Raw genomic sequence first — 13,357 nt, 5'->3', positions numbered from 1 at the left:
GCCAGAGCACACTGTGTGCTTTCTTAAAGAGAAACCCAGCCTGCTCAGGGTAGGCAGCTTGCAAAGGCACCTGAGCCAGCCTGTGTTCTGGCCCTGGAAACTTCAGCCCTATCTCAAGCAAAATCCTCTGCATGGAAGAGGGGAAGCTGTCCCATCCACAGACAATCAGGAGGACTGAACTCATTACTTAGCTGGACCCTTTCCATCTCTCATTGCCATTTAGATTAGACTGAGCTGAGGGGGACAAGTGCTGGAACATGGGCAGGTGGCACCACCCAGGCCAGGCAGTCCCTGGTAGAAAGGCAGGGCACACAGCTAGAGAGACAACCACCCTCCTGCTGCCTCAGCAAGACATTCCAGATGTCCACCAGAGCACTGCCCAACGCCTTTGGTACGAGACAGAGGAGTGTGTGTGTGTGCATCTAAATACCACCACTTTCCACAGCATTTCTTCAACCCTACACTAATCTGGCCAAGGTGGGGCCCAAGCCAGCTGCCCACCCAGCCCCTCTCACCCTCTCCTCTCCAACAGGCTTGGGGGATAGAATGGAAAAGCTCACAGCTCAAGGTAAAGAAGGGAGATCCTTTGCCAGCTACCATCACAGGCAAAACTGACTTCACTTGGCGAAGATTAATCTGATTTATTACCAATTAAAAATAGAGCTTGAATGCAAGAAACAAAAAAAAACTGATACAAACACATACCCCCATAACTCCCTTCCTCACTGACCTCAGCTTCACTCCTTCATCCAGGACTCCTCTACCTCCTGCCCTGAGCAGCACATACCAGCCCACACCAGCTCCTCTCTGCCAATCCTTCCCCTTCACATTTTTCCTCTGCTCTGCCATGGTCTCCCCAGGAGCTGCCAGGAAATCCCTACTCCCACATCTCCTGCTCCAGCACCTCATCCTGATTTCCTCTCTCCTCACTGTCTGGGCATGGTTTCTGAAATCAGCTCAGCTGTGCCCCAAGGAAAGTGTGGAGCTTCTGTCTCATTTTCAACTGCCAAGTTTTCCTTTAGCTTTTCGGGTTTGTATGAACCCCAATAACAGTAGCTGGTAACCTGGAACTTTCTTTCCTTTCCAGCTCTGTCCCTAGGGGAGAGAGTGCCGGTAAAATGTGGAGATTCAAGACCTACTGTCCTGCACATCAGAGAAAGGAATTCCTCTTCTTTGGAAAAGTGCAAACCTAAGCTTTTGTTGAGGGATTTAATTAGCCTGAAAAATGTGAATTTTCTTCTATACTTATAGCTGGGGGCTGCTTATGCATTTTGGTGAGTCATGCTCTACTTCCAAGCATAGGCTCTCTTTTAGAGCCCACTGTATTCAATCTACTGACTACTGACTTAATGGCATTAAGAAAAAATAATGCAATTTAAGAAAATCTTTGCACAGAGCAGATTTGTTAACCTATACCAAAGCCCATTCTGGGCACTCTCATTCAGAATTAAAGTGGCTTTAATTCAAGTTAGTGTTTGAGTTAAATCTAAATTAAATTTGAATTTAAATCATTAAATCTGCGCAGGGATTTAGTGCAGTTTACATAATCAATTTTAAGTTCATACCCTTCATTAATTTGGACGACTATCATCCAGTCTTTGCTTACTTAAAAATAGTTCTAATGCATTTATTAATATTATAATACTCAAACTGGGTTATTCTTGAAGAAACAGGGAGTTTGAGCTTTCTTTGAAGTTTCACAAAATGAGAGTATCTTGCTGAAGAAAGTCATTTTGTTCTCACACATATTAAGGGCAGGAAGAGCTTTTAATTCCACTTAAAGAGCTTCTGTGTTGTCACAGCCAGTAAAGCAGGCACAGGGAGCATGGCTCTCCCCTCATTAGCAGCAGCTCAGGCTGTGCTGCACTCACAGGGCCACACACCTTCCCAGATGTGTGGCAGCTGCTCTGCTCCAGCTTTGGGCCCTGCCTGTGCCCAGCTCACTCTTTCCAGCCCTCTGCCTGCTTTAGTCCTGGCAGCGTCCCCAAACCAGGGTTGTGCTGTGAATACCTCATTGGGTGGGTGGTGGAAGGTCTGCACAGCAAAATCTGCTCCCACAGCTCTGCACACACAGACATCCCCACTCCTTCTGCTAACCCCACTCCACGTTATCCTCCTCTGGGGGCAAGGACCAACACAGCTCCCACCTCCTGGAGCAACCTCTAGACTAGAATAAGAGGTTTATGTGGGCACTGGGGATCCATCTCTGCCATAGGGATTGTGGTGCCTTGTGGTGGTTTCACCCCAGCCAGCAGCAGAGTACCACACAGCAACTCACTCACTCCCCCAGCAGCAGGATTGGGCAGAGAACTGAAGAGTAAACATGAAAAAGTTGGTGGATTCAGATAAAGACAGTAAATCAAAAGCCACCTGTGCAAGCAAAGCAAGACAGGGGATTGATTCCCCACTTCCCATGGGCAGGTGTTCAGCCATCCCAGGAAAGCAGAGCTCCATCATGTGTAACAGCGACTTGGGAAGACAAACACCATCACTCCAAATGTCCCCCTTTTCCTCCTGCTCACCCCAGCTTTATGCACTGAGCATGATACCATACAGTCTGGAATTATCTCTGGGGTCTGTTGGGATCAGCCATCCTGGCTGTGTCTCCTCCTAGGTTCTTGCACACCCTCAGCCTCCTCACTGGTGAGGTGGGGTGAGAAGCAAAAAAGGCCTTGATGCTGTGTAAGCACTGCTCAGCAATAGCTAAAGCATCTCTGTAGTATCAACCCTGCTTTCAGGGCAGGTCCAAAACATAGCCCCACACTAGCTACTGTGAAGAAAACTGACTCTACCCCAGCCAAAACCAGCACTGAAAAATGTAGCCTTGGGTGTTGAGTCCCCACTTTTTCCCCTTCTCCGTGCAGTACCAGCCATTTGTGATTAAAATCCCACCTGTCACCAGATTTCAGAGGAATGCAGAGTGGATTCGTTTTACAGTATCAGAACCAGCTGTTCACAGAAATAGCTTTCACTCTCCCAAGGTCTACTAATCATTTCAGGAGACAAGCACAGAAGAGGATATCTCAGCTGACACTGGAGAGCACAAATGTTGACACAAATATGAATCTGAATTTTCTGACAGAAGTTGATTGTGTTGCTTTAGAAGGTTTAACAGACATGCCACTCAGCCGACAAGACCCTGTTTAATGCTTCACTTTAAGTATTTGTATGATCTTTGGGGTTGTCAGTTCTGGGAATTGCAGTCCTTTGAGAGCCGTTGTGGCAATCTCCCTGCATGTTACACCTGTAACAGTACAATGCCTGCTTCTTTTCCAGCCTGGCTTGCTGATAATCTGGAGTCACGTGGCGTCTGTGTGCAAGAGTGGCTGCTAAATCTTTTTCATGCTTCCCCTGCTTTGTAGCAGCCAGTTTTCACTGGTGCCAAGTGCTCATTACACCAGCCAGGTGTGTGCAAATGCAGCAGGTGTGTCACACGAGGATGTGTCTGCCCACAGGCTCTGGAACTTCATCTCAGACTGCTCATACTTCAGGGTCTCAGACTAGAAATCTCCTATTAACCTGTTTCGTGTTACTCCTAATTTTCAGTTGATCAGACAGTTCTAGTTTCAAACAGTTCAAATAATATTGGAATGTTTCAATATAGTCTTTTTTTGCCCTGTCAAAAATATTTCTCATGATTTTGTAGCTAGCCATAGGTCCCCTCAAATTAGAATTTGGGGCAACTAGAATATTTGGATGAAGGTTAGCCTGTTTCTAGTAGAACTGAACTGCTGTGTTATACTTCTAAGGCTACATTTGTAAACTGATTGCTTCTGGGGATCTGAAGTTTCATGGGAATGCACTGAAAATTATTAAAAATTAAACTTTGTATCTGCTTTATATGGTCGGCATTAACATTGTCTTTCATTGTCTTCTAATAACCATAATTAGGTGTTGCATTACTCTTGGGTACGTCTTGTAGCACCCCTGGGAGGGCTTTTATGCACAAGATAAATACTAAGTACTAAATACTCTACACATGAAACTAAATTTTGTTGAGATAAAGCCCCTGTTGGTTTCATCTTTATAGTGTTCACTTTCACCTTCTTCTTCCAGACCCACAAGGCTCGTTTAGGATTTCCCTTTGTCAGCTTTTTTTTTGTTCTATATCCGAGTTGCCGTTTATCTCAGACCTTTCATTCTGCACCAGTGTCCTCCTCACCCCATGGGGGGACTTATCCAAGCAGTTAATGCTGTTCCATTGCTGGATCCTCCTGCACCAGCCTGTGCTGGTGCCCATCAGCATCAGCCAGGGTGAGGGGCTGGCAGGCACATGGGAACTGTCACATGGGGCCACTGGATGCTGGTCTGTGACTGAAACATTCCCAGTGTCCTGTTAGAACAAATGATTGGAGAGGGAAACTCTCCTCCCTGTAAACACATCAGCAGGCATTTGAAGTTCCTAACAGTGGAAACTGTAGAAAGTAGAAAAAGAAAAAGGTAGGGCAATAGTGATGGATATCTGCACATTTTCAGCATTTTTGGACACCAAGATATTGCTTTAGCCTAACTTCTGGTTTCTAGTTTAAAATTCCTGGCTGCTGCAGTTCTTCACATGCACCTACACAGACACAGTGTCATTAAATGCTCCAAAAGTGAAGGACTACTCTGCTCTTCCCCGGCCCAGAGTGATGGACATAGGGAAGCTAACTAGACAGTTAATGTTTAGTGAAGCTGGGAGAAAGGCAGTAAGAACACTGCTTCATACATACCTATTTTAGAAATTTTTAGTTATGATTCCTAGATGTTTTAAAATGGGTCATGTATTCCTACTTGTAGCATTTACAATACTCTAGACAAAACTAGGTGCAGCAGTCGTGTACAATAAAAAGGCCCCCTGGAGCTCCAGGAAAGGACCTGTCTGATCTGAAGGGCTTGACTACAGGGATACAAATCCTGACTTTCAACAATAGGAAAATGAAGAAAGTGATGATAAAAATAAAGCTGTAGTGATGACTGTCTGAGCGTGAATTGTAAAAGTGGACCTTTGTTATTCAACCCCCCCATGATAAAGCACAAAGGTTTCTGGGTGTTATTTATTTAGCATTATTACTGCAGCTATTGTTGTAACAATTGGCATCTCGAGCTGAGTGACCACCTGCTGTTCGTGTTGATGCTCAATTTGCAAACAGTCAAGAACCATTTGGTTTGTGCCAGCTTGCTGCATTACTTCAACCATAAAAGATATTGTGTAACCTAACAGCAGCTTTTTAACTAAAAATAGGTGTTCTGCTTGTATCCAGTAGAAAACTGGTATTTAATGATTACAATACAATGTATTCAGATTCTTTCAGCTGCTTCAAGCTGTAAGAACAGCTCTTTCAGCCGCAACAAACGGGGCAAACCTCCTTAAAGGAAAATTTAGTAACGCCAGCAAACTGGGAGACAAGACAATTGGACAAATTTACTGCTGCCATAGCACTGCAAAAGGCTGCCTGTTTGACCTTGGGCAAGCCTTCAGATGTGGTTTTAGAAAGGTTAAGGATTTAAAACTCCTCCTGAAGTTACTAGCAGGCCCAGGGTCTAAGCACCTATGAAAATCAGACCCTTTAATCTTCACCATTTGTCATTCTGATACCGCACAAGGGCAAGAGGGATCTTTTGCATTGACCTCAGAGAGCCAGACCAGGCCCACGTTGGCAGAGTCCAGTCTGAGTTCCAGGGGTTTATTTTTCTTATTATGACAGATGCCCTGTCCAGAAAGAGGTCAGTAAGTGCAGTTACCTCAGAAAGGAAATGCGATCTTCTGTTTTGAGGGAGAAGCTGAGAGAGAGAGCTCTTGGGAGCTGCTGTTATATCACATAGTGGCTTTGGGGAAGAGGCTTTCCCTCTGTCTTTCAGCTAACCCACCTGCAATACTTACATCACCCAAGTGTGGGGACACTTAATTGTTATTTGTAAAATGCTCAGGGATCGCTGGAGTTACAATCACCCAAAAATTGAAACCACAATCCTTTGCAGCGAAGGTACAAAAGAAGGAATCTGTGTCTGGGTAGACAGAAAAGCTGTTCAGATCCCAGTGGCTGCTGCTTGGGCACAGAATGTGTTAAACTGCAGCATGGAGAGATGTTTCTTATTCATTAACAGCCTTATTGTGTGATGAAAGGAAAGGCAAACTCTGCTCCCATTTTGCTGATGTTAAGGATTTCATACACATAATAAATTATACGTGAGCGTTGTTGCCATGCATCCATCCCAGAATTCAGCCCCTGGGGGACTCAATCATGCTGTTCTCCTGTAGCCAGGAATATCAATGCACTGAAACAATGAGCTAAATCTACACGTATCTCATCAGTGGATGTTATGAAGGCAACATAAAAGGAGTGTGAAGGAATGTGGACCTCGCTCCCCACCTGGTCGGGGGAGAAGGTTACTGACCCCATCATCTAATGTAATAAACACCAGCCAGGTAGGGAGCTATCGCAGAGCCCTGAGCAATATGAAGCCCCGTGGAATGAGATACAGCACGGTACATACAACTTTCATAAAGATTTCTGTGTGGGTAGTTTTTGTTTTCGGTAAGAAGGAAGGAGGAGGCTGCGTGCCCGGTCGTGAAACGCGGGCCGGCAGCACCAAGCCTTTTCTCACAGCACCCTCGTGTGCCCTCGGCAGAAAATGCTCCGTGTCACACGGGGAATGCTGCGTCTTTCAGCAACGCTGTAACTTGTTGAAAGAACTAATTTAAATTAAATAGGACAGCCAGTACATATTAATTAAGTATCAATTGATTCTTAAAAGAGTACTTATTGAGGGTTCTCAAGTTGGGAAGGGATAAATCTGGCTGTCATGTAATTAATTCAGAATGACACAGGCAACAAATGCATATTACATATTTTTCCTCTGAATATTAACTTGTAAAGAATGTTTACATATTCAATTAACATTTAACAAGATAACCTTATACCACATTAATTAGCTATCTGCTAATTAAAAATGTTCTAAAATTATTATAGACATTAGGCAAGTCAACTGTATAACTGCTTATGCATAAGGGGAAATCAACATGAAATATCTGGAAAAGCTCTTTGAAGGAAAATATTTGAGGATCTAGACCTATTATGTCCCTGCCACTGACTCTGGAAACCAGCATCAGGCCAAACTAAACAAACAGTGGTGGGGTTTGTTTTTTCCTTATGTTCACAGCTAATGAACCTCTTTCTGGACCCATCTCATCCCAGTGCTGCTGGTCTCCATATTTTGGAAACTTTATGAAACATCTTGATTGGATTCTCCTCTTTAATTTTGACCTTAACCATGGTGGATCAAAAAATGGGGAATCTGAAAGCTGTGTGAGAGAAACAAAATTGAATAAGACTCTAAATACCTGGCTTGACCACTTCAAAACATCAATACTGCAAACATCTGACCAGCCCTGTGAACCCAGTAACATATCCTCCCTGCAGCCTGTAATCAACCAAATGCCCAGCGAACGATGAAAGGAAAATGTGTTTTAAAGGACAGAAACAGTTCTTACCCATTAAAATAAGGCATTAGATAATACTTGTGTTTGTGCTCTTTTCCATGAGTTTAGCACTTGACCACTTGTTTTGGCACCTGTGAAGAATTATACACCCTGATGAGGATCGTTCTACGAGGCATTCTGCCTTGCCTTTACCAGTAATTGCAGCTGACTGGAAAATAAAGCCTGTTTCAATTCTAAAATGGGCTGTGATACTCTGAAACATTGTAAATTGGCCTATTTTTAAATGAAGTAACTCTGAAAAGCAAAGCAGAACTAGAAAAAAAAATCACCGAGGCTTTGTCTCCTCTCTTGCAGGGAACAGAGCTCTTGCTTACAGAGGCTCACAGAGCAGAAGTGCAGCTTCCAGCCAGCACATGGAAGTGGATAGTTGTCTATGTGGATATTTCAACGTGCTGTAAACCTTTGGGAAAGTATCTTACACTCACCAGTTCAAGAGTGAACTCAGTTATGTCAGCTGCATAGGGTTTATTTCTGAGTGTGTCTATGCACACCTGTATGTGTACTGATATACACATGCACCTCCAAGCCTTTTGGTGTGATTATTCTTTCCAAACTGTAGCACTGATTAAAGTGCTTTGAGATATATCTGATTTCTTTAAGGCAATTGTCAAGCCATTTACATTCAAACATTACTGTATTCGGTTTTCATCTGAGTTTAATCATAATATGGATATAATTTAATCCCTCTTGTAATATTTTTAAGACCTATGTAGTTCAAAACCTGATGAATTATAATAGAAGTGAAGAAGAGCAAATGCAAAGCACAGAGAGAATTAGAATTTTATAAGGAAAGAATAAGAACAATTGTTCTCGTGGGGGAAGATGCCGCAGAAAGTGCGAAGGCAAGAAACTAGGATGAGAACAGGACAGGAGGTGGAAGGTATGTGCAGAAATAATGGAAAACGCTGAAAATAGAAAGTGATTCTGCAGAGTTTGAGTGATCAGCAGAAAGACAGGGAGGACATGGGAGGGAAAGACAGATGTCATGTTCTTGTAATGGAACTGACTGTGCTAATACCCCTGTGAAGCCTCTCAGCACGCCCCTTGTAAATGAGATGTTTTCAGAAGCCTGAGAAGAGTCAGACAGAGTTGACAGCCTCTGTGGTCAGAAAAAAATCTCTGGGTATATTCTGTGGCCCCTCTCTGCTACCTGCTGCTCCTTGAATCTCACGAGAAAACACAGTCCTTCTCAGAAGTCTTTTCTGAGGAGCTATAGGGACCTGGGAAGAAAGCTGAAGATTTTCAGCATACGTGGACTACCAAAGAAGTCTGTCAGTCATTCCACTGCCATATTTTCAGCTGTGTTAATAAGACAATGACCAGTAAAATTCCAGCTCAATAAAATCCAAGCAGCTGCGATAAACAGCAGTGTCATGTTGGAGAAATGTAACCAGATGTTGGAAAGCTACAGAACAGTGCTGAGCCCAGTGAATAAACAAAGGCTGCTAGTCAGTAGCTATGAAAAGGAAGAGACATTATTGCTGGCACTTGGAAGGACCTGACTAACGGAAGCATCTTTCTCCATTAAATAGCATGGAGTGGTAATCTTGGCTGAGGCTAGAGCAGCACCAACACTTCTGCAGGGCCAAGCATTGTGTAGGTGTTTTAACTTGGAAGAACATGAAGAGCTAAACCACCAACTGAAATTAGAAACAGACCCCAGACGAAACCACGGGAATGCAGCAAGTGATTCTCATCAGTGAGTCCACAGTGCAGGGGCGATGCTGCAGCTGGGGGAGTGCAGAGCAGTCAGAGGTGGAGTGGTACAGCAGAAGGAAGACTCAGAGTCACAGTGGTGCAAATCAGAAGCCAAAAGCCTGGCTCCAAATACCTTGACAAATCCAGAAAGGGGACAGGCAGACAGAAAAGGAGTTCTTGGCAGAAATCTCTGGAATGGAACGATTTTGTGACTGGCTTTCAGCACGAGGGGGATGTGCTGGCTGAGCACGAGCTATTAGAGGGTATGATGAAGAAACAAAAGCTCAGTGCTTCCATACAACTACAGACAAAATACTTTCATAAAAGGCGAAGGCACCATTTGGGAAATCCAGTTCTGGAGGCAGTTAGTGGAAAGGAGATCCTTTTTAAGGTTCCACTGTGGGTTATGTGTCTATCTGAGAGGAACATGACAGTGGGCATGCCTTGCCAGAAGGAAACATTTTTTCACTTCTCTTATAGAAAAATGGGGAAAGATACAGAGCAGGCCTTGACCTTTCTACTGATGTTCTGTTAGGTCCTGATTACAGATTTGTAAGCATTGCATGTATTGCATGATGTGCACTGCAGTTCTAAGACCCCATTCGTGACTATTATCTAGGACTGACATCTAGGATGTGATTCTAGAACTCAAAACTCCAAGGGTAAAATCATTTTTATTGAGAAGAAGGATGCAGATAAATAGCTTGATCTGAGTTGTCTTCAGGCCTTAGGTTTTACCAGCTTCCAGTAAAACCAGTTTTGTCCTTCAACTCATTGCAAGATTCAGCTTTGAACTGTGTGACAGTTCTTTACCAGGAATTAATCTAACAGATTTTGCCTTTCTAAAAGACTGCTTCAAAACCATGGAAATCAGTATGTTCCCACGCAAATTTTAAATCACTTCTACTTTTTGAGGGTATAAGTGCATGTATGGAAAACAGTAAGCAGGTAGCAGGTATCTACGTTGCTGAATTCTGTTCCTAGATCTAGAATCTCCTAGATTCTCCTAGATCTAGGAGAGAAATATTGGTTTACATGTAAAGAACCTGTCAGGTAACTGGGCATGGCATTGCAGTGAGAAAAAATGTTAACTTTTGGAGGGTTTCTAAATGTCTTATTATGATTGAGCCTGATCCAAGAATTGTGATCATCTGAAAAAACCTCAGTGTTCTTTACAGCCTCTGAACTACTTGTACCTTTCCTTAGGGTGCTCTGGCTCTGTGTATGTTGGTGTGAAATATGACCCTGGAATTTTAGGGGGTGTTATTATTCCAATAATTTCAGGCAGTAAACTGAAGTAATAATATAATCTTGTTTGTTTGTTTGTTTTAACATGTGCCAGTTATTTGAGTTTCTTGGTCTCTCCAGATGCCATTTCTCCCATCTGAAGAAGAGAAATAATGATAGCTCCTTACAGATGAGTCATGAAGAACAGTTATGCTCATGTTTGTAAAATACTTTAAAGACACTGAGTGTCTTGGCTTGGCTTATAAATTCCTTTGCTATTATTAGATCTTCTATTCTCTTCTTTTTCAGAAATATACATGAACATTTTAAAACAAAGAGGGCGAGCTGCTACTCACTTTTACAAGATTAAGTATGTACATAATCTGCTAGATTTCTCACTTCTCAGCTAATCTATCCACTTCCTTATACTCCTACCAATCACAAAAAATGGTACAATGAGGGTTTTTCAGTTCTCTCTTTAATCAGGGGAAAATTTTAAATGAGAATGTCCCTGGATACAAGGGGGCAGGAAGTGGAATGGAAAGACAGACAAATAATGACATTTTTCAGTGCTAAGACACAAACAGTTATTACCTATCAGGTGTTTTTAAACCTGGAATAATTGGGAGGAGTGGGCTGTTTGGGATTTTTAAAGTGTTATTACAGCTTTTATGCAGAACTGTGTAAACAGAGGCAATTTAAGATTTCAGGTTAAATTACGTGTGTTTCAGTATTTTTTCCCCAGAATTTACAGTAACTATATGGTCTCTTACACCTCAACACAGAGCAGGATGACTCCTATTTGGAAGCAGGATAGCTGTAATCCCAGAGGAGACAATAGTTATTTGCTATTTATTGTTACAGACGGCTGCATTACCAGAGGGATTTAAGGACATTTAGCACAACACATGCACTCTATAACTGAGTGAACATGCCCTTTTGCAAACACATCTTCCCTTCTCAGTGCTGCCTGGAGCACTGAAACTTTCAGGCATTGCCTTATCTGCAATTGCTGACACCTGTTCCATGGGAGTAGATAATTCTAGAGGCCTGTCATTCCCTTCTCCAGCTGCCATCTCACCTCCCAGTCTCCTAAGGGCCCTGTCACCCTTAATCACGGTTTCCTCGGTGATGGAAACCACAGGTGAAGAGCCAGACAGGTTCCAGACTTGCCCACAGCAGAATTCTTTCACTTTATTCCCTGGGAAAAGGATGGGGGGAAAGTGGGGACACAAGGGTGAAAATGCAGATGTACTACAATAGACAGCTACACCAAAAGCAAGTGAGCATGAATAACTCTTCTGTTGGATTTTCTTCCTCGTTAATTCCTTTCTCCATGTGGAGTTCAGGTATACTTGTACTCCAGGCAAGGATCTTGTTGTCATAAGGTTTGGGGTGAACTAAGCACTTGACTTTGCAAGACTGAAAAATGGATTTTCATGCAAAAACCCCCAAACCCATGTATGCCAGTTCCACTCAGGTCAACAACAGCAAAGCACTGATTTTCCTTTGTGGAGCCTGAATTCCCATTTATTCTTCCGAACCTTTTCAGCCACATTTTAAGGTGCTCACCATACATTAAAAGTTTTTTTCCATTTTGGTTTCTACATGCAAAAAAATAATAAAAGCCAGCAGCCAGTGTTAGGACAGTGCTGGCCAGACTCTTCCATATACATCCATATACATTAAATACTTGGCAAATATGGCTGTGCTGATGATGTTAAGCCTTTTGTGAAATCTAGACCTCACTGATAATTCATTACTTCTAAATCAGGACTTAATCTAATGCACAGATATGGGACAGTTACATGCCTCTGAGAAGATAAAATAAGATTTTGTAGAGACTAGGGCCAATGTGACAAAGAACTCCTTCAAATTTTGCAGAGTGGAGCTTGGACTGGGTAGAAGTTACATTAATCATTTTTCAGGTTCACTATTTTGGCATCACTGCTCAAATGTTTTACTCTGATCAGATCCAGCATTCAATGAAGGACTCTGCAGACACAGCAAACCTCACCCAATTGCTATTCAAAATAATATTCAGCCCAGGTCTGCTCAGGATTCAGAGTTCAGTCACACAATGATTTGTGCTGGGAGTTGAACACTGTTTTCAGTGTCTAACCTTATGTCAGGGAAAGCTGTGCAGCTGAGGTAGAGAGTGATACTCTTCTGTGAATGTCACTCTAAGCCATTCTTCTCTGCTATCACATTAAAAAAAAAAATTAAAAAATAATAATAAAAAAAGACATGTTCTGGAGTAGTTTGTCTAATTTCACAAAAATGTTAAGAAAATGTGCTGTGTGCTGTGCTCCCACTGCAGGATTATGTGCTTTTGCTGAAACTATACCATGCTTGTGAATGGCTTGGTAAAGACTTCAGTTACCTTCAGTGGTCTTTGGATCTGATGCCAAGTGAGGCAGCATAAATAGATCAGTATTTGGAGGAAGGTTTAACTGTGCACCATCAATTTTATAGCACCTTTAAACCAATATTTACAATAGCCACCATCAAGTGATTCACTGTTTAAAATGCTCCCAAACACACTATTGACAAACCTGCAATTTGCCTTCCATCTCCAGACTCTGGACGGGTATTTTTTGCCCCGTCTTTTTTTTTATATGTTGACACTTAACTTTTTCAGCACAGAATGTCTATTGACGGAGCCATCAAGAGAGCAAACACATTAAACATAAAATAACAAGAAAAAGCTCTAAATAATACAAAGCTGGACCTGCAAGCATGTATGCTGAAAAGCTTTAGATAACTGGGTCTACAAATAGATCCTCGAGCTTCCATTTGGGCTCATATAGCAAACAAAACAAAAACAGATCTTGCTATTATACAGAAAAGGACAATTTAGGGTGTCAAGTCAGAACCAGACTCTGCTCCAGCCATCCAGCAGCTTGTTAATCACACAAAGAACTTGAAGCTGTTCAGGACTGCCTTGCT

Source organism: Corapipo altera, unplaced genomic scaffold, assembly GCF_003945725.1.
Source record: "Corapipo altera isolate COAL_440 unplaced genomic scaffold, ASM394572v1 98, whole genome shotgun sequence".
NCBI lineage: Eukaryota > Metazoa > Chordata > Aves > Passeriformes > Pipridae > Corapipo > Corapipo altera.
This window is presented reverse-complemented; position numbering follows the sequence as displayed.